The sequence below is a fragment of the Oryctolagus cuniculus genome, chromosome 18 (genome assembly GCF_964237555.1).
Source record: "Oryctolagus cuniculus chromosome 18, mOryCun1.1, whole genome shotgun sequence".
Classification (NCBI taxonomy): domain Eukaryota; kingdom Metazoa; phylum Chordata; class Mammalia; order Lagomorpha; family Leporidae; genus Oryctolagus; species Oryctolagus cuniculus.
This window is the reverse complement of record NC_091449.1, coordinates 68,405,762-68,433,739: the sequence shown is the minus strand read 5'-3', so window position 1 is coordinate 68,433,739 and position 27,978 is coordinate 68,405,762. Positions and strand designations below refer to the sequence as shown.

Below are 27,978 nucleotides of genomic sequence, written 5' to 3'. Positions count from 1 at the left end.
CGGCACTGGTGCCATCCTGCACACACACACACACACGAGTGCCACCTGACCAGTCCACATGCCGGCACTGGTGCCATCCTGCACACACACGCACACGAGTGCCACCTGACCAGTCCACATGCCGGCACTGGTGCCATCCTGCACACACACACACACGAGTGCCACCTGACCAGTCCACATGCCGGCACTGGTGCCATCCTGCACACGCACACACACGAGTGCCACCTGACCAGTCCACATGCCGGCACTGGTGCCATCCTGCACACGCACACACACGAGTGCCACCTGACCAGTCCACATGCCGGCACTGGTGCCATCCTGCACACGCACACACACGAGTGCCACCTGACCAGTCCACATGCCGGCACTGGTGCCATCCTGCACACACACACACACGAGTGCCACCTGACCAGTCCACATGCCGGCACTGGTGCCATCCTGCACACACACATGAATGCCACCTGACCAGTCCACATGCCGGCACTGGTGCCATCCTGCACACACACGCACACGAGTGCCACCTGACCAGTCCACATGCCGGCACTGGTGCCATCCTGGACACACACACACATGAGTGCCACCTGACCAGTCCACATGCCGGCACTGGTGCCATCCTGCACACACACACACACGAGTGCCACCTGACCAGTCCACATGCCGGCACTGGTGCCATCCTGCACACGCACACACACGAGTGCCACCTGACCAGTCCACATGCCGGCACTGGTGCCATCCTGCACACGCACACACACGAGTGCCACCTGACCAGTCCACATGCCGGCACTGGTGCCATCCTGGACACGCACACACACGAGTGCCACCTGACCAGTCCACATGCCGGCACTGGTGCCACCCGAGTGACGCACGTGCTGGCACCGGTGCCAGCCACGCCTGACGTCAGCACCGTATTAAGCAGCACAGAAGTGTCAACCAGCACACGCCTGCGCACTGTGCACTGACGCTGGCACAGCACCCACCACACCAGAGACTCAGCACAGCTCTGAGGATCCACCTCCTCAGCCAGTGGCAGCACGTTCACAGCCCGTGCACCATGCCACGTACCGGTGAGCCGTGGCGACAAGCATGAGCAAAACGGCAGGACCTGGCGCCAAATCAGATCCCAAGAGAGAGGAAGCTGCTCTTACCTGTGTGATGCCAGGTCGCGGCTGATGGGTCCACCCGCAGGAGGGCCGGCTGCCCGGTGCTCCAGCCTTGCTCAGCCCTGGGCCGCCATCAGACCCTGTAGATCACATGGGACAGTTCAGAAGGTGGCCTCGAGAGCAGGACCAGGCAGTGCTTGCTGGGGGCCGGCATGGGGCAGCCCCCAGAGGTAAGCAGGGCCGGTGGCCATGCCGGAGAGGCCCCCACTCACCGGTGCCGGTCTGGGATGTGTATGCACCCTCCCTGCTCCATGTCCCCCACCCCCGGCCTGCATGTGGGCCTGTGCTGCTGTCTGCACCCTCAGCCCCAGACACCCTCGCCCCACCTTCTGGGACTCCCCCTTCACTGTCCTCATTTTATCCCCCAAGGGCCCCCCAGGGACCCCTCCAGGACCAGGGCATTCCAGTCACCACACAGCAGCCCAGAGAGGGTGTCCCCTGCCAGCCTGCACTAGCCAACTGGGGAACTCAGGGGCCCAAGGTGGGGTTCACTTCCAAGGGCTTCCAGAAGGAACCCCAGTCCTGGATCCCCACCCCACAAGTCCCATGGCTCAGGCTGGGAGGGCAGGGGGACTTGCGCCTCTCAGGGGTCTGTGGCTGTGACCGACTGTCCCTTCCTCCCAGCAGTGGAGGAAACAGCGAGGGCTGATGCCCCCAGGTCACTTCCTTCCCCATGCAGGGTCCAGGTGGGCTTTGGAGGAAGCGAAGAAATCCAAGCCACAAGGCAGACACCTGCTCAGAAGCGGCACTGCACTTGAAGCCCAGGGCCCGCCCTGTCTTTCAGTGTCCGTGTGTCCCCTTAGCACACGGAGAGAAGGTCCCGGAGGCTCAGCAAGACGGCGAGCAGGGTAAGGTGGGGAGCCCGAGGCGCAGGGTCTGTGACTGCTGGGAGACCCCAGCCCTCATCTCCCGAGCAAACTCTTATCTGGAGGGGTCCCCAGCACAAGCCCTCTCTGCACAGTTGGGTGTAGAAGTGTGACGGGAGGTGGTGAGGGGCAGCACGGTCCCAGCTGAGAGCACGCAAGGTGGCCAGCTGGCCTGCTCCCGCTGCTTTACCTGCACCGTCTGGACCGCCAGCGGCACGTGAAGAACGGCAGCCTGCATGGCTCCTGTCCCACCGCTGACAATCACTTCCAGGTCACCACGGCCCCAGACAGGGGGCGGGGTGCCCTGGCTTCCCAGAGACCACCCTCTCACACTCACTCCTCTTCCAGAAAAAAAGACTTATTTATTTGATAAGCAGAGAGAGAGAGAGAGGGAGAGAGGGAGAGAGGGAGAGAGGGAGAGAGGGAGAGAGGGAGAGAGGGAGAGAGGGAGAGAGGGAGAGAGGGAGAGAGGGAGAGAGGGAGAGAGAGAAAATCTGTAATTCTCCAGTGTAGTCCCGAATGGCCACCGACAGCCTGGGCTGGGCCAGCTCAACGCCAGGAGCCCAGAACTCCATCCGGGTCTCCCACATGGGTACGAGGGCCCAAGCACTTGGCTCTCATCTCTCTCACCTGCTGCTTTCCCAGGCTACTAGCAGGGAGCTGGGCTGGAAGCGGAGCAGCTGAACCAGAGCTCATATGTGGGGGGCTGGCATCACAAGTGGAGGTTCACCTGCTGCACCACAACGCCAGCCCCCCAACTCTGCCTCTGAGGGAAACCTATTCCTTTTTACTCTTTTCTTTTAAAGATTTATTTCTTTATTTGAAAGGAGGCAGAGACAGAGAGAGAGAGGTCCTCCATCTGCTGGTTCACTCCCCAATTGGCTGCAACAGCCAGAGCTACACCAATCCAAAGCCAGGAGCCAGGAGCTTCTTCTGGGTCTCCCACATGGGTGCAGGGCCCCAGGAATTTGGGCCATCTTCCACTGCTTTCCCAGGCCACAGCAGAGAGCTGGATTGGAAATGGAACAGCCAGGACTCGAACCAGCGCCCATATGGGATACCGGCACTGCAGGCAGCGGCTTTACCCGCCACACCACGGCACCAGCCCCTTGTTTTACTATTTATGCCCACCCGCAACTGAGAGAACCTGCCATGTCCAGCCCCACCTCCTCCCCTCTGTTAAGTTACAGATTTTTTTTCTTCCCCAACCTTTGGAGGTCACTCCCACTGCCCTCCACCTGCACCCACCTGCACCCACCTGCTCCCACCTGCACCCACCTGTACCCACTGTTCCCACCTGCACCCACCTGCTCCCACCTGCACCCACCTGCTCCCACCTGCTCCCAACTGCACCCACCTGCCCTCCACCTGCACCCACCTGCTCCCACCTGTACCCACCTGCACCCACCTGCTCCCACCTGTACCCACCTGCACCCATCTGCTCCCACCTGCACCCACCTGCTCCCACCTGCTCCCACCTGCACCCACCTGCTCCCACCTGCCCTCCACCTACACCCACCTGCTCCCACCTGCACCCACTGTTCCCACCTGCACCCACTGTTCCCACCTGCACACACCTGCACACACCTGCCCTCCACCTGCTCCCACCTGCACCCACCTGCTCCCACCTGCCCTCCACCTGCTCCCACCTGCACCCACTGTTCCCACCTGTACCCACCTGCACCCACCTGCTCCCACCTGTACCCACCTGCACCCATCTGCTCCCACCTGCACCCACCTGCTCCCACCTGTACCCACCTGCACCCACCTGCTCCCACCTGCCCTCCACCTACACCCACCTGCTCCCACCTGCACCCACTGTTCCCACCTGCACCCACCTGCACCCACCTGCCCTCCACCTGCTCCCACCTGCACCCACCTGCTCCCACCTGTACCCACCTGCCCTCCACCTGCTCCCACCTGCACCCACTGTTCCCACCTGCACCCACCTGTACCCACCTGCCCTCCACCTGCTCCCACCTGCACCCACTGTTCCCACCTGCACCCACCTGCTCCCACCTGCATCCACCTGCCCTCCACCTGCACCCACTTGCACTCACCTGCACCCACCTGCTCCCACCTGCACCCATCTGCACCCACCTGCCCCCACCTGCACCCACCTGTACCCACTGTTCCCACCTGCACCCACCTGCTCCCACCTGTACCCACCTGCATCCACCTGCTCCCACCTGCACCCACCTGCCCTCCACCTGCACCCACCTGTACCCACTGTTCCCACCTGCACCCACCTGCTCCCACCTGTACCCACCTGCTCCCACCTGCACCCACCTGCACCCACCTGCCCTCCACCTGCACCCACCTGTACCCACTGTTCCCACCTGCACCCACCTGCTCCCACCTGTACCCACCTGCACCCACCTGCTCCAACCTGTACCCGCCTGCACCCACCTGCAGCCACCTGCTCCCACCTGCACCCACCTGCACCCACCTGCACCCACCTGCTCCCACCTGCACCCACCTGCCCTCCACCTGCACCCACCTGTACCCACTGTTCCCACCTGCACCCACCTGCACCCACCTGCCCTCCACCTGCACCCACCTGTACCCACTGTTCCCACCTGCACCCACCTGCTCCCACCTGTACCCACCTGCACCCACCTGCTCCAACCTGTACCCACCTGCACCCACCTGCTCCCACCTGCACCCACCTGCACCCACCTGCACCCACCTGCTCCCAACTGCACCCACCTGCCCTCCACCTGCACCCACCTGTACCCACTGTTCCCACCTGCACCCACCTGCTCCCACCTGCACCCACCTGCACCCACCTGCTCCCACCTGCACCCACCTGCTCCCACCTGCACCCACCTGCCCTCCATCTGCACCCACCTGTACCCACTGTTCCCACCTGCACCCACCTGCTCCCACCTGTACCCACCTGCACCCACCTGCTCCCACCTGTACCCACCTGTACCCACTGTTCCCACCTGCACCCACCTGCCCTCTACCTGCACCCACCTGTACCCACTGTTCCCACCTGCACCCACCTGCTCCCACCTGTACCCACCTGCACCCACCTGCTCCCACCTGTACCCACCTGCACCCACCTGTACCCACCTGCACCCACCTGCTCCCACCTGCTCTCACCTGCACCCACCTGCACCCACCTGCACCCACCTGCTCCCACCTGCACCCACCTGCTCCCACCTGCCCTCCACCTGCACCCACCTGCACCCACCTGCTCCCACCTGTACCCACCTGCACCCACCTGCTCCCACCTGCCCTCCACCTGCACCCACCTGCTCCCACCTGCTCCCACCTGCACCCACCTGCTCCCACCTGCACCCACCTGCCCTCCACCTGCACCCACCTGTACCCACTGTTCCCACCTGCACCCACTGTTCCCACCTGCTCCCACCTGCCCTCCACCTACACCCACCTGCACCCACCTGCACCCACCTGCCCTCCACCTGCTCCCACCTGTACCCACTGTTCCCACCTGCACCCACCTGCTCCCACCTGCACCCACCTGTACCCACTGTTCCCACCTGCACCCACCTGCTCCCACCTGCCCTCCACCTACACCCACCTACACTCACCTGCACCCACCTGCACCCACCTGAACCCACCTGCATCCACCTGCCCTCCACCTGCTCCCACCTGCTCCCACCTGCACCCACCTGCCCTCACCTGCACCCACCTGCTCTAGTGGACCCAGCTTGCCTGCCCCTCCCTAGTCCTGATCCTCAAGGTCCTCGGAGCATCCTGGGGCTCCCTGCTCCCTGTGCAGTCCCTGGCTGATCCGACCTTGGACATCATGTGACCAAGCAGTGCCGATCACCACGCCAGGCAGCCCCCTTCCAGGGCCACACAAGCCCCACTGCTAGGCCCTGGGGCCCTTTGCAGCCCAAGCCGGGCAGGCGCCCTCAGTGCCCCAAGCTTCACGCCCTGTGCTGCTCCAGGCTGGGCCCTTCCCTTCACGCCCGGAAGCCGGAAAGAGCCCGGCGGCCCTCACCGCACACCTCATCAGCAGTGCACTGCAGTGGCTTTCGCACAGACCTTTCTCGATGAAGAGCACAGTGCCTGGCTGGAACACTCCGGCCACTCTGGGGAACACTCTGTTACCCTTGCCTTATGGATGAGGACCCGGAGGCTTAGAGAGGCAGAGTAACTAGCCCAGGTCACGCAGCACGGCAGGGTCCAAGCTGGATTCCTGCCCGGCGGTGACCCCTCAGCGGAAAATGAGATCAAGTGCACAAGCGAGAGAGCCAGTGGGTGTGTCCTGAAGCCAGGCTCCCAGCAGTCAGCGCTGTACCCGCAGGGAGGGCAGCACCAAGAGAACAAGGTCAAAGCCAGGAGCCCTGCACAGCAGCCCCAAGCACCCCCGAGTGAGCCCAGCTGCTTGGGCGCTAGGATTCTGCATGCGGCTGTGTAAGGGTTGGGCTTCTCTTGCTGCTGGCCGGGGAGCCACAGGCCGCGTCTGGAGCCACTCAGGCCCTCCGAAGTAGCCAGGGAGACCCAGGATATGGCCACATGCAGGTGCTTGTACTCGGGGCTCCGAGCTGGGTCCTCCTTGCCGCTGTGGAGCACCCCAGCACTGCTGCAGCCCATGCCGGGCGGATAGCGGCTGACCTACACCCCTGCTGTGCGGTCCCCGCCGGAGCTGCTGGAACTGGGGGGCTGAGGTCAGGCACGGAAGCTGGGGGTGGGGCCTGTGGGACCATGTGCCCAGCTCAGAACCGACAAGACTGCACATGGGTGCAGCTGCCCAGGAAGCCTGGCTGCCACCCACCACTCTCCGAAGGAGCCATCCCCACCCCCAGGCCCTGGTCCTCCTCCTGCAGAACTCTGTCCATGAGAAGCAGCTGGCTCCAAGCTGGGCCAGGACTGGGCGAGTGAGCCTGAGCACCGTGCACGGGCGTGGCGTCAGAGTGGCCCAGGGGCCCTGAGTGACCCACACGCACCACGAGCCCCCTGGGGACAGAGGCAATCTCGGGAGGGAGGCGGCCATGAGAACTGGAAGGTGGGTGGGATGGGCTGGGAGGGGCAGCCCAGCGTGCACGAGGTGTGGAGAAAAAGATAAGGTGAGGACCAGCAGGAAAACAGGAAAGGCAGGGCACTGTGAGCACCCAGCTGCCTGGGGCCTGCACGCAAGGCTGGGGCTGTGGGCCGCGGTGCGAACACCTCGGCTCCGCCCAGCCTGGCCCCAGGAGTCTGTTGGCTGGCCACCTGAGCAGGAGAGGCCCCCACCACGGGGCTTCCAGCCGGGGGCCGGCACAGGCTGCCTCAGTACACAGGGGTTCACGGCCAAGGGGTGTGGCCTGTTCCAGAGGTCTGCCCAGTGGCCCAGCCCCAGAAAGCTGCTCCCAGGGTGGCTGAGCCACCTGCCCCTGCCAGGATTCTGGCTGTGCCTGCTCTGTTGTCTGGACGTGCAGGTTCAGCCACATCTGTAGGAAGGAGGCTTGGGACAAGGTGTCCACTTGCGGCCAGGCCACAGGACATGAGGCCCCACTGGAGGCCAGGCCACAGGACACGCGGCCCCACTTGCGGCCAGGCCACAGGACATGGGGTCCCACTTGCGGCCAGGCCACAGGACAAGGGGTCCCATAGCAGCCAGGCCACAGGACAAGGTGTCCACTTGCAGCCAGGCCACAGGACATGGGGCCCCACTTGTGGCCATGCCCCTGTTCTAGATGCTTCCAGTTTCCTAAACCATCTGCCTCGTTACCCTGACCCTGGAGTGCCTGTGGCGATACTGCTGGGACCTGCAGTGTCCGGCAGAGGACGGCAGCTCTGAGGGCCTGCAGCCTTGGAGGTGGCCGGTACCATGTGCCATGCACACCCCTGCACCTGCAGTCCCACTGGGCTGCTGCCTCAGGAAAGCGTTCCTAGACCTGTCACCACCACGAGGGGGGCAGTCCCAGGTGTTCCTGACCCCCGGTCCCTGCACCGACAAGGGCTGCCAGGCAGTGAGCCAGGCCTCCGCACCCTTGTCATTGGGTCAGACAGGAGCAAGTGCCCTGGAGGGCGAGTTGGTCCCAGGGCTGCCCTTCCTTGGGACACCCTCTCGCCCTCTCCACCCCGCCCCGCCACAGCTCCACCTCCCTCAGAGTCCCTGTGACCCCTGATGCTCCCTTGCTTGCGCGTCCCTCTGGGACCCTGGGCCCAGCTCCCGGTGCAGCGACTCAGCACCTCCTCTTCGGGGAGAGCGGAGGATGCACCACAGGCACCCTGTCCTGGACACGCAGGACGCGTCCGCGCTCGAGGCCGGCTTCTCTCTCCTGCCCCTTGGGCTGGGCAGGCTCAGAAGGTGAAGAGTGCAGACAAGCACCTGCCAGTGCCGCTTCCTGTCGTGGTTCCTCTCACTCACTCGCAGCATCCGAGAGCACACAGCTCTGCAGGGCTGCCCTCCCAGGCAGCGACGGCAGGTGCGAGTGCTGAGAACCTCGAAGGGCTGGGGCAGCCCACGTGGGCGGGGTCTGATCCAGCGTGCAGGGGGAGCCAGAGAGGGCAGCCCACGTGGGCGGGGTCTGATCCAGCGTGCAGGGGGAGCTGGAGAGGGCAGCCCACGTGGGCGGGGTCTGATCCAGCGTGCAGGGGGAGCCAGAGAGGGCTGGGGCGAGGCTGACACACCTGTCCCAGCTTCCCTAGGAGGTGAGCACTGAGCTCCACTCTCTCTGGCCACTGCTGGACGTAGACTGACACGCGTCACACACACACACACCCCGCTCAGGGCTGAGTCTCAGAAGACGCAGACATCTTTCCTGGGTGGGTTTTTTTTCTGCTTCTCAGCCTCTCACACTGTGGTATCCTGTGGCAATGGGTGGGGAGGGCAGACCTCTCCCAGTGTCACAGCACAATTGTAGTGGGTGCCACACTTTGGTGCTGTGGCACCCCAGCTCTCCAAAATGACTTGCTGGCTTCCGTTAAGCTTTGGCTGGGGCCGGCACTGTGGTGCAGCAGGCGAAGCCGCTGCCTGCGACACTGGCATCCGCTATGGACACTGCTTTGTGTCCCAGCTGCTCCACTTCTGATCCAGCTCCCTGAGATAGCCAAGGTGCCTGGGCCCCTCACCATGTGAGAGACCAGGAGGAGGCTCCTGGCACCAGCCTGGCCCAGCCTTGGCTGTTGAGGCCATCTGGGGGTGAGCCAGTGGGTGGATGACCTCTCTGGCTCTCCCTCACTCTGTAACTCTTTGCAAATGGATGACTAAATCTCAGAAAAGAGAAAAGAAAAGCCGCTTTGGCTAGAGGCCACGTGAGCCAGCCCATGAGGCCCCGTCTGTCCACACAGAGCACGTCACTGCTTGTCCTGCACCTGCTGCGTGAGCCTCAGGGGCAGGAGGATGTCGGCCCCGGCTGCTTCTGCTCACAAGACCAGGGCCCCGGTCAGCGTCTGTTGGACGCACTGAACCAAAAGGTAGCAGGTACTTCCGGTGTATTCAAGAAGCACGCAGAATCGACCAGAAAAACAAGAGGGCGAGGCTGCACGCCGATGGCTCCCAAATACATGTAGGCCCAGCCTGGCTCAGCAGGGCTCTGCACAAGGAGCTGCGGTGCTGGCTGAGGGTGGAGGCGCAGCAGAGGGACCCGAGCATAGAACTTGGAGTCAGGCCCACGGTGGGGCCACCAACGTTAGCCCCTGCTGCTCAGCCAGCTCAAAAGGTGGCATCAACCGAAATGGAAAACACAGAAATCTAAGATTTCCTGAAGGTGACACAAGTGAAAACCTATGACCTTGAGCTTGTCAGTGACCTGTGACCTTCCGCTTACCAGCAAGCATCCAGATACAGCACCAGAAGTGCAACCCAGGAAAGAAAAAGCCGGCACCCGGGAGGCCGTGGTCCCGGTGTGAGTTGTCCCCACAGGCTCCTGGGTTGGATGCTGGGTCCCCAAGGCAGAGGCAGCGAGGGGCACGGGACCTTCCACGTGTGGGGCCAGGGGTGGGGGCGGGGAGGGACTGAGCTCCCCGAGGGCCAGGGCTGGGCGTCCAGGCTCGTCCTGCTTCCTCACGTGCATGGCATACCCCATGCATGTGCTCCCACCACACCAGGCCCCTGCTACACAGGCCACCCTGTGAGGCCTCACGGAAGCCGATACTGGTGCCGTGACCTCTGTATGAATGACCGGCCTCAAGCATTTTGCCACTGTAACACTACACAGATCAAGGCAGCGATTTTATCAAACATAACATTTGCTTTGCGAAAGGTGCTAAGAGAATGAAGAGATAAGCCGTGAAACAGAGAATACTTCAGATTACATTTCTGCTCAAGGACTCCCATGTAGGATACATGCACTATGAGACTCGATGGTCAGAGAACAAGCAACCCGATGGAGAAACAGGCCGGAGCTCAGGGCCAACACACAGGTGGCAGAGTAGCTGGTGGGAAGAGGCACCGTGCCCCTCGGCCCCAGGAAATGCAAATGAGTGCCAGGACGAGACCTGGCTGCATGCCTGCGAGGACCACCAGCATCTGGCCCCCGCCCAGCACTGGGCGTAGGAGACATGGAGGGACAGGGACTCCGGTCAGTCGCTGGAGGGGGCGGGAATGGTGCGGGTGCTCAGGCGGACGCCGGGCATGTCCTCACTGCAGGGCCCGCAGGCAGGCTCTGAGGTGTGTGCTCACACGAGCCCAACACACAGAACCTTGCCCGGGAGTGCACTTGGCAGCTTGAGGCACAATCATCCTGGAAGCAACCAAGGCGCCCAGGGAAGACCCACAGGACAGATGACAGGAGAGGCTTCAGGTGATGGGACAGTCCCTGGGCTCTGTGTGCCCAAAAAGGCTCCAAGCCTTTTTGAAACAGAGAGCTTCAGACCTCCAGGCTGTGCCTGACACTGGTATCCCCTAGGAATGCTGTTTTGTGTCCTGGCTGCTCCACTTCCCACTCAACTCCCTCCAGATGCACCTGGGAAAGTAGCGGAAGATGGCCCAAGCGCGTGGGCGCCTGCACCCACGTGGGAGACCTGGCTGGAGTTCTAGGCTGCTGGCTTCCTCCTGGCCCAATCCCAGCCATTGAGGTCATCTGGGGCGTGAACCAGCAGATGGAAGATCTCTCCCCCAACCCTTTCTCTCTCTGTAACTCTGCCTTTCAAATAAATAAATGCATCTTTAAAAAGAAAAAGAGGAGCTGCAGAACACACATGTTAACCAATCCACCGAACACGCGGGATCCCAGGATGGAGCACGGCTGCGTCTCACTGGTGAGGGATGACTGGGGAGCCAACCTGAGGGACTCTGTAAAGTGGGGCTGAGGCTGGACCCCCACAGTGAGGACAAAGGTCTGAGCTGGGGGACACAGCTAGCGAAAGTGATATTCTGCCTGCTGCCTGTGGTGCTGGAACCAACATGTGAGTGGGGGCAGACGCTGGAGCCAGGCGTCTCATGGTGGGCAAGGAGCAAACGGATCAGCAGGTGGACGGGCAGGGCACACCGCGTGAGGCCGGGTCACAGGCACTGACATGGGCCCGACTGCGCAGGGGCGGCTCCAGCTGTGTTATTGTGTAACACACCTGCTGGCACACACGTGGCTCCCTCATGCCACCTGTGGGGAGGGTCTAGAAGCAAGGACCCGGCCCCCGGCAGCAACCTCACAGTGCCATTCCATGCCCCCTCCCTTTTTTTTCAGGATTTACTTAATTGAAAGGCAGAGTCACAGAGAGGGAGGGAAGGAAGGAGAGGGAGGGAAAAGGGGGAGGGAGGTCTTCCCTCCAGCGTTCCACTTCCCAGATGGCTGCAGCAGCCAGGTGTGGACCACGCTGAAGCCACCTGGGTCTCCCATGTGGGTGGCAGGGGCCCAAGGACTTGGACCATCATCTGCTATCTTTGCAGGCCGTCAGCAGGGAGCTGGATCAGAAGCGGAGCAGCCGGAACCCACCCTCCTGTACAGAATGCTGACATCACAGCTGCAGCTTGGGTCGCATTGCACTGGCCCAGCCCTTGGTTCTAAATGTCACCCTCCATAGGACAGACCAGCGAATCCTGAGGAACAGCCGATTCTAGGGCTGGGATGCAGAAAACACAAGATGAGCCTGGAGCAGCATCTGGTGCCAGAAAGTGGGGCCAACGCTGGAGCCACCGAGCGACAAACAATGTGGTGCTGGACTGGGATGCGCAGGCGACCACACCAGGGAAACGCGTGCGAGAGAAGGGTCAATCAGGGGCAGCTGAGGCCCCGCACCTAGGAAGAGGCGACCGGCACCTGCTTGTGAAGAACACGGCCACTTCTCTAGAGGGACTCGACGGCCGGCCCAGCCGGGTGATGGGGTCAGCAGCACAGGCCGGACCCTGGGTGCCAGTGCCCGAGGACACCTCATTCCCTCGTCTCAGTCTGACTGCGAGGAAAGCATGGGGCTGGCCCCAGTCAGGGACACTCTGGGAACTCCCTGGCCAGTCCCCAGAGCCTTTAGGGTCATCAAAAGTAAGGCACAGCCACGGGGAGGCATGGGTGACATACTGCCCTGTGGTGTCCTGCATGGAATCCTGGGACACAAGAAAGGCACTGGTGGGAAAGCCGCTGACACTGGGGCAGAGGCTCGTGCTCCGTGCAGTCAGTGGCTGGCACTGCTCAGTCTTTAGGAGTTATTAAAATTCATTTTTATTTTACTTGAAAGGGAGGGATGGAGGGAGAAGGAAAGAGAGGGAAGGAGGGAGAGAGAGAGGGAGAGGGAGAGGGAGAGGGAGACCATCTGCTAGTTCACCCCTCAAGTGCTTGCCACAGCCAGGGCTGGGCCAGACTGAAAGCAGGCCCTGGGAACTCCATCCAGGTGTCCCATGTGGGCTGGGCAGGGACCCCGGTGCTGCAGCCAACCCTGCTGCCTCCCAGGGAGCTCGTGAGCAGGACGCTGCAGAGAGGAGCAGAGCCGGAGCCTGCACCCAGACTCTCGGATGAGATGTGCCCCCCCGGCCCCGTCCTCGGCTTTAACAAGTGCACCATGTTACAACGCTTATAAGGGGCTCTCAGAAACCCTCGGGACTATTTTTTGCAACTTCTCTGAAATCTGAAGATCTTTCCAAATTAAAAGCTTATTTAAAACAATGGGCAAGATATTTGTAGGCGTGTTCCCTGGAAGACAACACAGAAACAGCTAAGTTAGGACAAAGAGCCTAGCCTCACTGATTATCAGGAAATGCACACCCAAACCCCTGGGAGACGCCGTGGAACAGCCCCAGTCAACAGCCAGACCAATCCGGAGCCTCCTGTGCCACGGGGGCCACCAGGAGATGGAACCAGAGCCTCCCACGCCACGGGGACCACCAGGAGATGGAGCCGGAGCCTCCCGTGCCACGGGGACCACCAGGAGATGGAGCCGGAGCCTCCCGTGCCACGGGGACCACCAGGAGATGGAGCCGGAGCCTCCCGTGCCACGGGGACCACCAGGAGATGGGGTCGGAGCCTCCCGTGCCACGGGGGCCACCAGGAGATGGAGCCAAGCCTTCCGCAGACGGACTGGGCGTGGGGCAGCTGAGCTGCACTCAAAACCCGCGGCTCTGCTCCCAGGACCCATCCCAGGGAGTGACACTTGCAAATGTCCCATGCGAGCATTCACTGCTCACCATGGCCTCACGTGGGAAACACCCCCAAAGCCCCTTAGCTGGCGGGAGGGCCACAGGACGCACATCCACATGCAGTGCTGAGAAGGGACCGGCACAGAGGGCAGGTCCTGGACGGCCTTGTTGTGCACATGAGGTTACCAGAGGGGGACAGGACTGACGGTGAGTGTGCGACAGCCACATGTCAGGGCTGCTGGTGGCCTGGGTGCCCTCACCCCACAGTCCCCTCCACAGTGAGCTGCAGTCCCTGTGTCAACGTCACACGGAGCAAGCGATGCCTCCACAAAGCACCTCTGCAGGAAGGGGCAGAGAAGGAAGAGGGGCTGCCCTGGGACGATTCCATCCTCAGTGGCTTTCAGACGGGAGCTGGTGGGCTACCCCTGAACCCTTCTGAGCCCTTACAGGAAGGGGGCTATAGCCCCCAGGGCAGCCCACGCCGAATAGAACAAGGCAAGGCAGACGCCACGCGGGGAGCTACGGAGCGGCTCGTCCAAGTCCTTCAGCCTGAAATGGCTCCCAGCACGGGGCAGCGGCTGTTCTCACAGCCCCTCCCTATCTGTCCCTGCACAGACCCTCCACTCACCCCAGCCACTCCCACAGGCAGGAGGAGCCCGGGGAGGCGGCTCTGCCCTCCCAGAGGGGAGGGGTCTGGTGCTGCCCAAGCTGTCTCCAGCTCCACACCACACTTCACACACTGGGCTTTGGGGGCTGGATCCACTGCTGGTCCCGCCCCCACTCGGGAGTGGGGTGGAGTGGGGTAGGCCCACGGTCTGTGTCCTCACCCCATGGCTGCAGCTGCTTGGTCCTGGGATGGGCGTCCCCTGCAGGTGGCATCAAGGCCCCACCCTCGGCCCCGGGGAGGCTGGGGAGCCCTGAGCAGGTCCTCCTCCTCTCACTGAGCGTGACTGACACGGCACAGGTGGCTGAGGATGTCTGGGCCTCGCCACCGCCCAGCACTCTCACCCCAAGATCGGGGACACTGGAACCACGCCCTGCCCTGACTCCCTGACGAGCAGGGGCCCAAGGGTGGGGAGGGCAGAACGTCCAGAGCTTCCTTAGGGCCCTGGACAGCAACTGGGAACAGACTGTCTCCTTCATCCCGCATGACAGACGTCTCTGCCATTGCCAACCCTCAAAACGCAGTCAGCATGGGGGCTGCTCCCCACTCCAGGGCGGCCCTTCCAGACCAAGTGTGTGCCTGGCTGTGGAGCGGCGGCCTGGGGCTCCTCCCGGCCACTGGCCCTGCTCACGTGGGGCGCCACTGCCCGCCAGCACTGGCGCACCAGGCCTCTGTTACTTCAGGTTGTTTTGCTCCCAGCGTGGTTTCCATTCCTGGTACCACCAGGGTGGAAAAGTCCTCCTCCAGCCGATTCCCGCAACCCCAAGACCCAGCTCCTTAAATAAAACCGGGTACAGCTGGGGCCAGAAATAGCCTCCGTGATGGCAAAGAAAGAGCCGGCGGGTGTGGCTGGAGAGGCCGGCCTGGCACGCGGGTCCCCGCCAGCTCCTCGGCAGCCTGCACAGCTGGCTCCTGCAGGGGAGTGGTTGGGGCGAGAAGGCGGGGGGGGGGTTGGGGGGGGAGGGGCCGGGCTTCAGGCCTCCGCCCAGCCCTGGCTCTGCAGTGTGCCAACTCTGCCTCCCCCAGCGCATAGCCTGCCTGGAGTCCTTGTCCCCCAGCAGCCTGTGGGGACACACAGAAGCCTCCGCTGCAGCCGGCAGGGACCCCACAGGGACAGCCCGAGGGCAGCTCCCCTCACCCCCCAGCCCAGATCGTACTGGGCCAGGAACTTGCTCTCAGCGTCTGGGGGAGGCAGGGCTGGCGATTGTGGACTTGGCCAGTCGCCGCCCTCCGTACGCTGATTTTCCTGCTCTGGGCTTCAGGCCGTGCAAAGCCAGGGTCTCAGAGAGGCCAGGGCAGAGGTGCGAAGTCCAGAGCGTGACTCGAGGGAGTGGCGTGAAGGCCGACGGCAGCATGACATCAGAGGAGCCTGGCAGGCGGCCTGGCTGTGGGTGAAGCTCCCCAGGGCCGGCCCAAGCCGCCAGCCCATCTCAAGGTCTGGGGGCTGCGGTGCCCCTGGCCACACGGCTCTCTCTCTCCCCCCCTTCAGGGCACCTCACATCTCTCTCCTCTGATGTATCAGCCCCATCGCAGGATTGTGACCCCCAGACCATCTGCCCTAGGCAGGGGCATCCACGGCTCCCCGGGATTAAGGCCCAATGAGTTTGAGGTCATTACGGGGCGGGGGGAGAGTCAATGACTGGGTCAGGGGTGGGAGGCTGAGGGCATTCAGCCCCTGGCCTGAAAACCCTGGGAAGGGGGTCAGAGGCCAAGCAGGCGCCCCAGCCTCTTCCTGGGAAGGGCAAGCAAGGTGGGAGGGGGCCGTGGTCTCCCCAGGAGCCTTTTCCACAAGGATTTTGCCCTAAATAAGCCCAGAACAAGAGGTTCTGGTCCCAGACCCCTGGAGGCCATGGGGACAAATGCAGGGGTTCCTGCCCTCCTGGCCCCTTTCCCGACACGGAGCCTGCTCCATGAGCTGTGATGGGCATGTGTGTGCAGCAGGTGCCCACGGCTGGTGCAGAGCTGCAGGGCGGGGAGGTGAACACCCTTCCTAAGGGGCAGGAGAAGCTCCAGGGCCCGGCTCCAGCCTGGGGACTGGAATGAGCGTGAGGCGGCAGCAGAGGTCGGCCTGCATCCCGTGACGCCGGGAACCAGGCCCAGAGCAGGCTCACCGACAGCCTCCCAGCCTGTGTCCGATCACACATGCCCTTCTTCCCTGTGCCGACTGCTGCAGATGAACTCGTGCCCCCAGAGCAGTTCCCCATCGACAGAGTCCTGATGGCTTCGCGAGTCCAGCCCGTCTCACACGATGCGTGAGCCAGCGCTGGCCGGCCTCCAGCCCCTGCAGCCCACGCCTTCTCACACATCCTCAGTCTTCCCTGACGCCTGTGCTCTGCCCCGGGCCCCCACCCAGGGCCCCACGTGACAGCCATCCATCGTCGCACAGCCTCCTCTGGCTCCTGTGCCCCATGGTGGTCGCCATTTCAGGTGGCAGCTCAGGGGCTGTGGCTGCCCTCGCGGGTTGCTGCTGCTGCTCCCATAAGCAGTCTGGGGCACAGCCTCCCTGGGAGGAAGACCCCAAAGTGAAGAGATTCCCAACACGGTGTCCCTGACTGACCACACACATGTCCCCGGCTGGGCTGTCCGCCACACCTCTCACTGCACTGCTCCCCCCCCCACCTGTGCTCTCAGTGGAAGGAGTCACAGGGCCCCCACACCACCTCCAGGAGGGGCTGCGGGGGCACAATGGAGGGGTGTGGGTGTCATCTGGGGGCTCTAGGGGGGTCACAGGAAGGGCCCCAGCTGCTCTGGCCCTGGGAGGGTTGGTGCTGGACCCTGCAAGAGTATTTCCTCCCTCAGTGGACAAAAGGCCATGGCTCTCTGGCGAGTGGGGAACGCTTGCAGGATATCCATGTCCACACATGCCCCCGAGTGGAAAAGCTGTTGTTTTTCCTGATCTCAGCTTGAAGGGAACAATGGTGGGTTTGTTCCCGGCCTCCTCCCAGGAGCCTGGCCGCTTCCCCTCCCCTGGACAGTTTCCCAGGCCCCTGGAAAAGCCCAGAGGGATGCGAGGGGCCGTGCGCTGGGGAAGGGGTCCCAGCGCCCCTGGATGTGATGCTTGGCCCAGCCCTGTCTGGCGGGACCGCTCCAGGCTGCCCACTCCCCACCAGTAGTGGCCATAGTAGAGCTCACAGGGTTTTTCTGCTTTGTGGCTGTGACTTTTCCTTTCTCCTAAGAAAACTGTGCTTAAGGAGACACACAGAGTATCCTCTGGCCCTTTTAAGGACACAGCCACGCTGGCGGGGTGGGGGTGGGGGAGTAGGGTGGGCAGGAGGCGCTGAGGGAGGAAGGGGCAGGTCCTGAGCAGGTGCCTGTTGTCAGCCTCACCCCGCCAGTCCCAGGACAGGTGGGCTCACATCAGGCTCCCTCACCTGCTGTGTGACTCAGGGAGGGTGGGAGAGGAGGAAGTGATTCCAGGTCTTTCCCAACTCAGCTCCCACAAAGGCACCCCAGCTTAGCCCACCTGAGGGAGCAGGAATTTGGGCCTCGGCTGAGCAGCTGGAGACTTTGCCTAGATTATTTAATCTTCTCAAACCCCATCTGAAAAATGGACATAAAAGTCCCAACTGCAAACACAGACCTCACACCCTTCACAAAAACAAACTCCAATGGAGCACAGACCTCAGTGTGAACTCCAAGAAGAAAACACAGGGTTTGGCAGCCACTCCTTCAGAGGCACCAAACCCACAACCCACAAAAGAAGAACTGATAAGCCAGACTAAGAATCAAAAATCTGCTCTGTGAGAGACACTACCAACAAAATGAAAACACACTCCATAGACTGGGAGAAAATACTTGCAAAAGACACAGCTGTGTGGGGACGTGTGGGAAAGCCCAGCACATGAAGACTGTCCTCGTCTGCTGGTGCTTAGCTGGCACTGTGACTGACAGGAGACCCTGCACCTGCACTGGCAGGGCGCACTCACATGTCCACTGTGAATGATAACTTGTCTTCCACTTCCTGGTTGATGTCCCAGCATTCAGCTCTTCTTCCCTGTCCGACCCTACGCAACCTGAGAATGCAGCCCACATCTCATATGAGTGTATCCAGATGTGGCATGGTGACTAAAAACCAGCATGCTGAACAAGTCTACAGCGAAAATGACAAACGTGATTGGGACAAGTGAGACCTAAATAAATGTATACCATGTTCATGGACTCAGAACTCAATGCTGTCTACACGTCAACCTTCCCCCACAGCTACCTGTGGACTCAGAGCATTTCCAATCAAAACCCCAGCAGGCCTGTTTCTGGTAGAGGATGGTAAACTGTTATTAAAAGCTATGTAGTGATCCAAAGGATCTGCAACAGTCAGACAATCTTTAAAAGGAAAACACTGGAGAAGCTACACTGCCCGAGTTTGAGGTTTTCTACAAATCTGCGGCAATCAACAAGGTACTACACTGCAGTATAGACATATAACTCAATGAAACCAGAACAGAGACTCCAGAAATAGCTCATGCACACCCAATCAACAGGTCATAAATAAAGCTATCGTGGTGACTGTTAACAGGGGCTGGGACAGTCGAGATTCGAGGGGGAGGGCGGACCTCCACCACTCCTCACTCTGGCCATAAAAGAACTGGTTTGCACCACATTGTGCTCCCAGCATAAAACCCAGGATGATAAGGTTTATGGGAGACAATATGGGAGAATATCTTCATGATGTTGGGATTGGCAAGCAAATAATTATTAACCAGGAAAGAAAAAAAAGGTTGAAAGTTAAAATCAGTAACTGTGCTCTTTCAGGGATGCCACAAGGAAGCTGAGAAAGGCGCAGACCAGCAGGAAGCATTTACAGTGTGCACCTGACCAGGAAGCAGTCACCAAAAATATAAACTGCAACAATCACGCAGTCGAAACCAGACAGAGCGCCCACTAAAACAGGCAAAGCTCGAACCAGACTCACACAACACTGCCATGCTCAGCACAAGGTGCTCAACGGCACTGCTGCCAGAGAAACACAAATGGGGATCCTGTGACCGGCATCGCCTCATACGCAACAGCCACAGTGGAAGCAGTGAGACAGAACCCTCACCCACTCACTCGTCAGGCAGCGGGTAACTGTGGAAATCTCCTGGTTTCTAACAAAGGAAAATACCATCCACTCCAAGGTGCATGGTTTTAATGCCTAGGTGTCGTCCATGTGGCTGCAAGAAACCACATCCTAGATTGCTGACAGCAGCCTTATTTGTGACAGGCAAAGCCCGAAGCAACCAAGTATCTGTTAAAAAGCTAACAGATTATCCAAGGGTGGTACAGCCATAGGGTAGATCCTGCCCAACAGTAAGGAGCAGTGAGCTACTGCCCACGGACGGCAACCTCGGCACAGCTTTAGGAGCCAGAGCTCCTGGAAGGGAGGAGCCGCACGGGCAGGCACCAGGTGGCCGCCCTCCTCAGGAGAGCATCCCAGCTCCGGCAGTGCCGGAAGCTGTGCAAGCACAAGCCTGCCAATGACAGAGCTCACGGGTGGCAGACGGCTCACAGGTAGCGGGGTCGCTAGGCGCAAGGAAGACCCCAAGGACACAAGAGACCCAAAAGATGAACAGGGCCTCGGCCGAAATCTGTGGCCAACAGCCACGTCACACAGGGACCAGGCTGTAAGAGCGGCAATCGGAAGCCATAGGAGAGATCAGGTACCAGCTGCGGCTCACCACTGGGAGGGCAAAGCTACATCAGGGTCTGGGCCATGACCCCCACCACAGCGAAAGAGAATCCAACGTGGCAGATGCCAGGGCTGCTGACGTGTGTCACCTACAACCAAGAGAACAGGGAGGTGTGCCCGTGCCGGCCAGTGGCAAGTAACTCTGGGTCGACCCAGACAGGAGGTTTAGCAAACGCTTGAGGAGAGCACTACGCACGCATGCCAGGGAGGGACTTCACCTGAGACAGCGAGTCCGACAGATGCGTGGAGGCCATGGGGCGGGAAGCAGGATCGCCTCTCTCGAGGGCTCAGTGACAGGCCAGAGCCGGAAGGAGGGAGACTCCGAGGACGTGCAAGCAGGTCAAACTAAGGCAAAGGACTGAGAATAAAGGGAGACAGCCTCAGGAAGCCACGTGAAAACAGCAAACGGCACAACACACATGGCTGAGTCCCGAAGGAAGGAGAGGAGATGGGGCAGGGCAATATCTGAGGAGCTCCCCAGATCTGGTGGGAAAGTTACGTGGTGTACCTAGGAATCTTCACGCAGTCCAGGCAGCTTCAACACATCTGTCAGTAGCATAATGGAAAAACTAACATTTTATGCTCATAGAGTGAACTATTACTCAGCCTTGGAAATGACAAAGCAGAGCTCCACATAAGAGGACGCACAGACCGGCACAGTCACCACTCAGAGAAGCAGCACACATGACACAGCCCCACAGAGTGCCTGCCCGAGAGGCTAGGCCTTGGTGCTGGGGCAGGCTGACGTCACCTGCAGGGGGGCCAGGCTGACGTCACCCGCAGGGGGCCAGGCTGACGTCACCCGCAGGGGGCCAGGCTGACGTCACCTGCAGGGGGGCCAGGCTGACATCACCTGCAGGGGGCCAGGCTGACGTCACCCGCAGGGGGGCCAGGCTGACGTCACCCACAGGGGGCCAGGCTGACGTCACCCGCAGGGGGCCAGGCTGACGTCACCCGCAGGGGGGCCAGGCTGACGTCACCTGCAGGGGCCAGGCTGACGTCACCCGCAGGGGGCCAGGCTGACGTCACCCGCAGGGGGGCCAGGCTGACGTCACCCGCAGGGGGCCAGGCTGACGTCACCCGCAGGGGGCCAGGCTGACGTCACCCGCAGGGGCCAGGCTGATGTCACCTTGAGGCAAGCCGAAAGGGCAGAAACGTGAGGCACAGGAAGGGAAGCTCCTGGGCGCAGGTCTGGTTCTGCCTCTCGATCTAACAGGTGGTTTTGCTTTGTGACAGTTACTGGGCACGTGTACAAGGTCTCTTCTCTGTACACACTTTATGTATGGATTAAAAAGCCTGAAGTGCTGTTAATTTCATAAAGAGGCAGAGACAGAATCGCAGGGAGGGAGGGGCGTTGTCAGAGGAGCTGGCTCTGCACTGAATCCTGAAGCTTGCAAGAGGTTCCCAGGTGAGGCTTTGGGGCGAGAGGGCTCAGAGGGGGGACTCTGCATGGTCTGGACACAGGCCGTGGGCGCCCACCCGCTGTTCTCACACCCACCACTGCCGCCCAGCAGCAGCTTGGGTGCTCGGGTGGGGGTATCGGACAATCCCTGGGGCTAGTTTATTTGGGGTGCCAGTAACGTGGGGTTGGAGGCAGGGTACCAACCCACATGCAGTGTGAGTATGAGACACAGACGCAAGGGTGGTGGATGAGGACGGCACCCGCCCGACCCTGGATGTGGGCACCAGGCCACAGACGCGAGAGTCCAGTGGACAAGGAGGAAGTGAGCCCTTTGTGCCCAGCCTCGGAATTCACCCTGGGTCAGCTGCGTCACGCTCAGCCACCCAGAGATGACACAGATGTGGGCCAGCTGTGGCCTCCCTGCTCCCCTGTCCTCCCTCCTGGGGTCTCCACACCAACGTGGACACTGGTTTGCTCCCCTTTTTACATGGACTCCCCGTTCACAATCCCTCATCCTTCCCCAGCCTCACTGCAGACTTCCTGCCACGCCATGCCCTGGGCTCTTCTGCAGGACCCTCCTCATGCCCCAACATGGTCCTGGCTGTGGACATGTGATGGCGCCAGCTGGCACCCCAGCGCCGACGTTAGCAACTGGTTTGGCCCGAAAGCCATGTGATTCTGGCCCCGGGAGGTGATGGGGATTGCAGAAAGGGTTCCACCCCACAAAGGCCACCCTGCATCAGGAGGGCACAGCCCAGCAGCACCAGCCGGGCAGGAGGGTGAGCCAGACGTGCCCAGGCTTGGGTCCTGACAGCTGACTGATCACGCTGGAGAAGCACTCTGCCCACGGTCAGCTTTCTTTCACTCACTCCCAGGAGTGTCCACGGTGTTGGCCCTGCCTCCGCTGCCCTCGCTGGGCCACACACGCCCATTCCTCGCAGCCTCCTCTCTGCCTTCACGGGGGCTTTGCAGGATGCAGTCTCCCCTTGCACCACCCCAACCCCAACCCCAACCCCTGCTGAAGATCCAGACACTCGTGGTCCTGACACTCCAAGTGGGGTCCCTGCTGCCACGCCTGGGCCTCAGGGAGCCACTGTCACACGTCCACACGGCCGTGGGACACAGGAGGGCAGACGTGGGAACTGGGCATTGCTGTCCTGTACCGGCAAACGGGTAGCACCACTGAGCATGTTACCACTGTGTACAAGGCTGCTGCTCAGCCAGAAAAAAAGAGAACCCCACCTCAAATGTGGGGGTCCCTGCAGCTCTGGGGCCTCTAGAGTCCAGCGACCTTGGAGGGAGAGTGCAAGCGGGTGACTAAGCAGGTGAGCTAGCAGGCGAACGGGGGGCCACAGCCACGCTGACACGGCCATGGGGAGTGGGGGCCACTGCCATAGTAACACATCCGTGGGGAGTGGGGAGCGGGGACCACTGCCACACCAACATGGCCGTGGGGAGCAGGGGCCAGTGGCAGCAGGTGAGTGAGCAGCGAGCGTGTGAGCCGGTGGCTGTATCAGCTTTTTCTCCAGGGTGGGGTTGAGACTACGGACAGGAAGGGGTGCAGTGCCTGCCCTCGGCTTGCTCCCAGTCCTCTGCTGCAGGGCGTGGGGCCAGGGCTGAGGGCTGCACAGCAGAGCTCTGAGACTGGCCAGCCCTCGGTGGGGAGTGCTCTTTGCCCAGTGCCTTTGCTGGGTGAGCTAGAAAGCAACGCGTCCAGCCCCTGAGTCAGCCTGGAGGGCTGGAGTGGCCCGGCCAGCCTGCCGCTGCCACTGGGCACATGCAGGCATACTTAGTGTCGGGGACGTTGGCCATTCTTCCCTGAAGCTCGGGGTCAGTGGCCACACGGAGTGTTCCCAGAGCAGCTCTGCCCCAGGATAAACAAATGCTGCCTCCCCGAGAGGATCTGGAGAAATGGCCTAAAAATAGGCTGGGGAGCCCTGACTCGGGAGCCCTGCAGGCAGGGGAGGGCCTGGGATGAGCATGCTCCGCTTGGCAGTCTCGTGTGGGCTTGAGAGGAAGAGGAGGTGACTGTCACGTCATGACTCATCTGGGAGCAAGAGGTGATGCCGCCCACTAGCCCATGCTGGCTCTGGGCACCAGGCCTCCAGCTGCAGGACGCGTCTCCAGGGCCCAAGGGGACAGCCGCACAGATGGGCCCTCCAGGGGCTGTGAGAGGCTGCAGCCCAGGGTGGGGTCAGCCAGGAGCTGACACATCCTCTCACCCAGTGCTTGATCATGGAAACAGCCTGCAGGGAGGGAGCAAGGTCCGGCGCCGAGTCTTCGCACGACCTGAAGTTCCCACGGTGTCTGTCCCACGCACACGTGGCTGTGCCCCTGCTGACTCCGGAGACACATCTTCACCCCAGAGGCATCTTCTCCCAGCAGTTCTCTCGACGGGCCACATGGAGACTTGCTTCTGCTGCTCAGGAATGCTGGGACGGCAACGAAGCCTGGACTCCTGGGGAGCCCATGATCACCTGTTTCAGGGACGCGTAGGTAGAGGTTCTCCTGGGGACCATCAGCTACTCTGCTTTCTCAGATCGGGGACTTTCTGAGCTGCGCCACTGGGCACAAAACATGCCCACCGCTGTCACCTTTAGATGACTGTTTCATGCTCATCTACCCACTCATCTACCCAGTCATCATCCATGCATGGTTCACTCATCTACTCACTGTCCACCCTCCATCAATCCATCCATCCACCCACCTACCCACCCACCATCCATCCACCCACCCACCATCCATCCATCCATCCACCCACCCACCTAACCATCATCAATCCATCCATCCATCCACCCACCCACCATACATCCACCCATCACCATCCATCCATCCATCCATCCACCCACCCACCTACCCATCCACCCATTCACCCATCCACCCATCCATCCATCCACCCACCTACCCATCCATCCATCCACCCATCAATCCACCCATCCACCCACCCACCTACCCATCCACCCATCCACCCATCAACTCACCCATCCATCCATCCACCCACCCATCCACCCATCCACCCATCCACTCATCCATCCATCCACCCACCTACCCATCCATCCATCCATCCATCCACCCACCCACCATCCATCCACCCACCCATCCATCCATCCACCCATCATCAATCCATCCATCCATCCACTCATCCATCCATCCACCCACCTACCCATCCATCCATCCATCCATCCACCCATCCATCCACCCATCATCAATCCATCCATCCATCCACCCACCCACCTACCCATCATCAATCCATCCATCCATCCACCCACCCACCATCCACCCACCCACCCATCCATCCACCCATCCACCATCCATCCATCCATCCACCCATCATCAATCCATCCATCCATCCACCCACCCACCTACCCATCCACCCATCAATCCACCCATCCGTCCACCCACCCATCCACCCATCAATCCATCCACCCACCCATCCATCTACCCACCCATCCATCCACCCATCCATCCATCCACCCATCCATCAATCCACCCAACCACCATCCATCCACCCACCCACCTACCCATCCACCCATCCACCCACCCATCCATCCATCTGTCCATCCACCCACCCATCCACCCACCCACCATCCATCCACCCACCCACCCACCCACCTACCCATCCACCCACCCACTTATGTAAACATCCATCCACCCATCCACCCATCCACCCACCCATCCATCCACCCATCCACCCACCCATCCATCCACCCACCCACCCACCATCCACCCACCCACTTATGTAAACATCCATCCATCCATCCCTCTAACCCTCCATGCTATCCATCTACCATCCAACACCTGCTTGTCTACCCAGCCATTCATCCTCCCACACATTCATCCATCCAAATGACATATAGGAAGAATCTACTCTGGGCCACTCCCCACACCTGCATGGACTTGGACACTGACCTGAATGGAATGGACCTGGGCAGCACCATCAACAGGGGACAAGAGCCAAGTGTAAACGTAACAGACTGCCACCACGGGGTTTCCAGGAGGGGCTGCATGCATCTTGGCATTCCGACCGAGGCCAGAAGCCACCTGCAGCCAGATGTGGACAGAGAGAGCTTTGGCAGGACAGGCAGGCACAAATGCGTGAACAGGCCGAACACAGCCCAGCCACCTAGGTGGGTGCCGCGGGAACCGCAGCGGCTGCGTGAGTGGGCAGGGATCCGTGTGCAGGCTTAGGACACCTGCTGTTTCTCTAGCCCTCCGGAGCCACCTCCTGGCATCGTGTGCCCAGTGAATAGCAATGCCAACATCTGGAGAGCGGGCACAGGGAATGCACACAGCAGGGCAGCCCAGGCAAGCGTCCCCGGTTCCTGCTTCCTCGGGCGGGGGTGGCGGGCAGGGGGGAGTCAAAGGGCTTTTGTTCCTGTTTTTGCTCATTCCAGAAAGGATTTCACTTGACTCACGGTTTCCCAACTGGTCCTCTCCGTAGCTTAAGAAACCAAGAGTGAATAATTGCCCTAGGTTTTGCTTCTTGGGTTTTTCCCTTCATGACAGGAATGTGTAAACACCCTGGGGTTTTAGCACGGGTGCCAAACCCCACACGGGAGGCTGCGCATGCTTCCGGGCGCTGGCTGTCACTGCTGCTGGCTGGGGCGGATCCTCCTGGTGAAGCCTGCCCTTCTCAGAGCTGCCGACTGGGACTCTCGTCTGGGAAAGGGGCCGGGGGCACACTGGAGCCACGCACCCACCAGGTGTATCCTCAACTGTGCCCCCAAGTCCACGTCCTAGCGAACGTGAGGGTGTCTGCAGGCTGACTGGGCCTTGAAAAGCAGGTGACTGAGGTTAAAGGAGGTCACTGGGGTGGGCCTCACCCACTCTGTTAAGAGGGGCACGGAGGATGAGCACACAGGGACAGGGCAAGAGGATGGCATCCGTGAGCCCAGAGGGCTCTGCCCAGCCTCATCTCAGACCCCTGGCCCAGCACCAGAGTCGCTCAGAAGCTCAGGGGCAGCCTGCACAGGGAGGGCTGGCCTCACCGCCAGCCCTGTGCCTAGGGCAGCAACCACAGACTGGGCCTTAGGATTCTCCGGAGACAGAGGCACAGGGGCACATCACAGCCTGCTGGACCTGGGGCATTTACCACGCGGTTTCCAGGGTGGACACGGGTGAGTTCAGTTGACCTCACAATAGCATAGGTTCTTAGAATCTTGATGCCCATGCCAACAGATGGGAAGGAGCCATCTGCTTCTCACGGGATTGGGCCTTTGTCCAGTTGGCACAAGCGCCTGCTGAGCTGGTCGGTCTATGCCAAGTCCTCCCGTGGCCTCTGCCACGCCCGGCTCCAGCGTGTGCTGGCAGCTACCGAGGCAGTTGTGGGGGAGCGGCAGTAGCTACACAGGCAGACCTGCCCCCACTGTCAATCCTCCCAGCCCCTCAGAAGTGGCTGAGTCTCTGGGAAGGGAGGACCACGGCTGCCCAGCCTAGTGCTTGCCCCACTTCAGTGCCCAAGTGTGGGCTGGGGGCAGGATGGCTCCTCTGAAACCATTTGCCCTGTAGTCTGCAGCCCCTCTCTGGGACACAAAGGCCAGGCCCATGGAGTGTGTCATGTGGCCCGGGTAGGACGAAAATGGAGGGTGGGGCTTGGACTGAGGGCTCCCAGGCTCCCATGAGCCTGGCCTGTGTCTGCCCGCAGCAGCAGGAGTGTTTGGATGACGGACACGTGTGAGGCTTGCCCCCGACTGACCCAAGCAGTCACCATGGCTGGTCCCCAGGTGGCTTTTCCCGCCAGCAGCCCAGGCAGCTCTCTCTTGGTACACACCCTGGGGCCTGCAGGGTGGGCGGCTCTTGCAGCTCCCTGTCCAGTTTTGCTGCAGCCAAGGCTCCGGAGCAGGGGCAGGGCATGCACCCCTCTTCCTGCCTCCACCACAAACTGGTGGGGAGCAGGGCTCCTGCCTGCTGGGCTCCTTCAGCCCCACACCTGCTCTGTGGGCTCTACCCCCAGGGCCTGGCCCCTTCTCATTCCTGCCCAGCTCCCGTGTCACGGCAGTGAGGACAGGAGTATCCCAGGGCAACATGGGTGACATCAGCTGTGTGGTCAGGACACCTGGCCACCAGGCGTCACTGCTCCCTGCCAGGGGCTCAGCGAGCAGCGCCCACTGACCACAAACCCCATCTGCCGCGTGTGCGGAGAGGAGAAGCCGTCACAAGAGGCGTGCTGTCTGGTTCAGTGTGGGTTCCCAGCTGCCCCCGCTCAGCCTGCTGTGAACCAGAGCCCAGCAGGTCCAGGCCCAGGCCCAGGACGGCTTCTCCTCCTGAGCCTCCCAGGTCTCGGGTAATAAGCAAACCTTCGTGTGGCAACAGCAGCGCTGGGCAAATACGTGAGCCTGTCAGGGAGGGTGCGTTCCCATGCACGCGAGTGACACTGCAGGGCCCAGGAACAAGGACGCTGGGCCAGGACTCAGCCACAGGCTGAGTGAGCATGCCTGGTGAGCAAAGGGTGACCGTCCAGCCTCAGTGCCACCGAGGGCTCCTGAGGTCAGGGGAAGGGGCCCAGGGTTCCTCCCAACAGCTTCAGAACCAACAGGGGGAGGCCAGTGGCGGCAGCTGACGATGCCATGACAACGCCCACCCACCCCGAGGCCTCCGCCCTAAGCCTGTCCCTCCCAGCTCCAGCCCTACCCTGCCCTCACCAGGTGCCCTTCGCTCCAGCGATGGGCATCCGCAGACTGACACTGTAGAGAAGCCGGCTCCCCACCCCCACCCCCACCCCGGCGGCCGCCCTTGGTCAGAGCGCCTACGT

At 61.5% G+C, this 27,978-nt stretch overlaps 1 protein-coding gene across 5 annotated transcripts in view; it reads right to left on the bottom strand.

The window, feature by feature from the left end:
• ZNF469 (zinc finger protein 469) overlaps positions 1 to 27,978 on the bottom strand; it is a 211,679-nt gene that overhangs the window by 117,144 nt on the left and 66,557 nt on the right. For all 5 annotated transcript variants that reach the window (XM_070061896.1, XM_070061897.1, XM_070061899.1 and 2 more), the window contains one exon: positions 1,146 to 1,240. The gene's annotated coding sequence lies outside the window, so the exon portion shown is untranslated. The remainder of the gene's footprint in view (positions 1 to 1,145; positions 1,241 to 27,978) is intronic.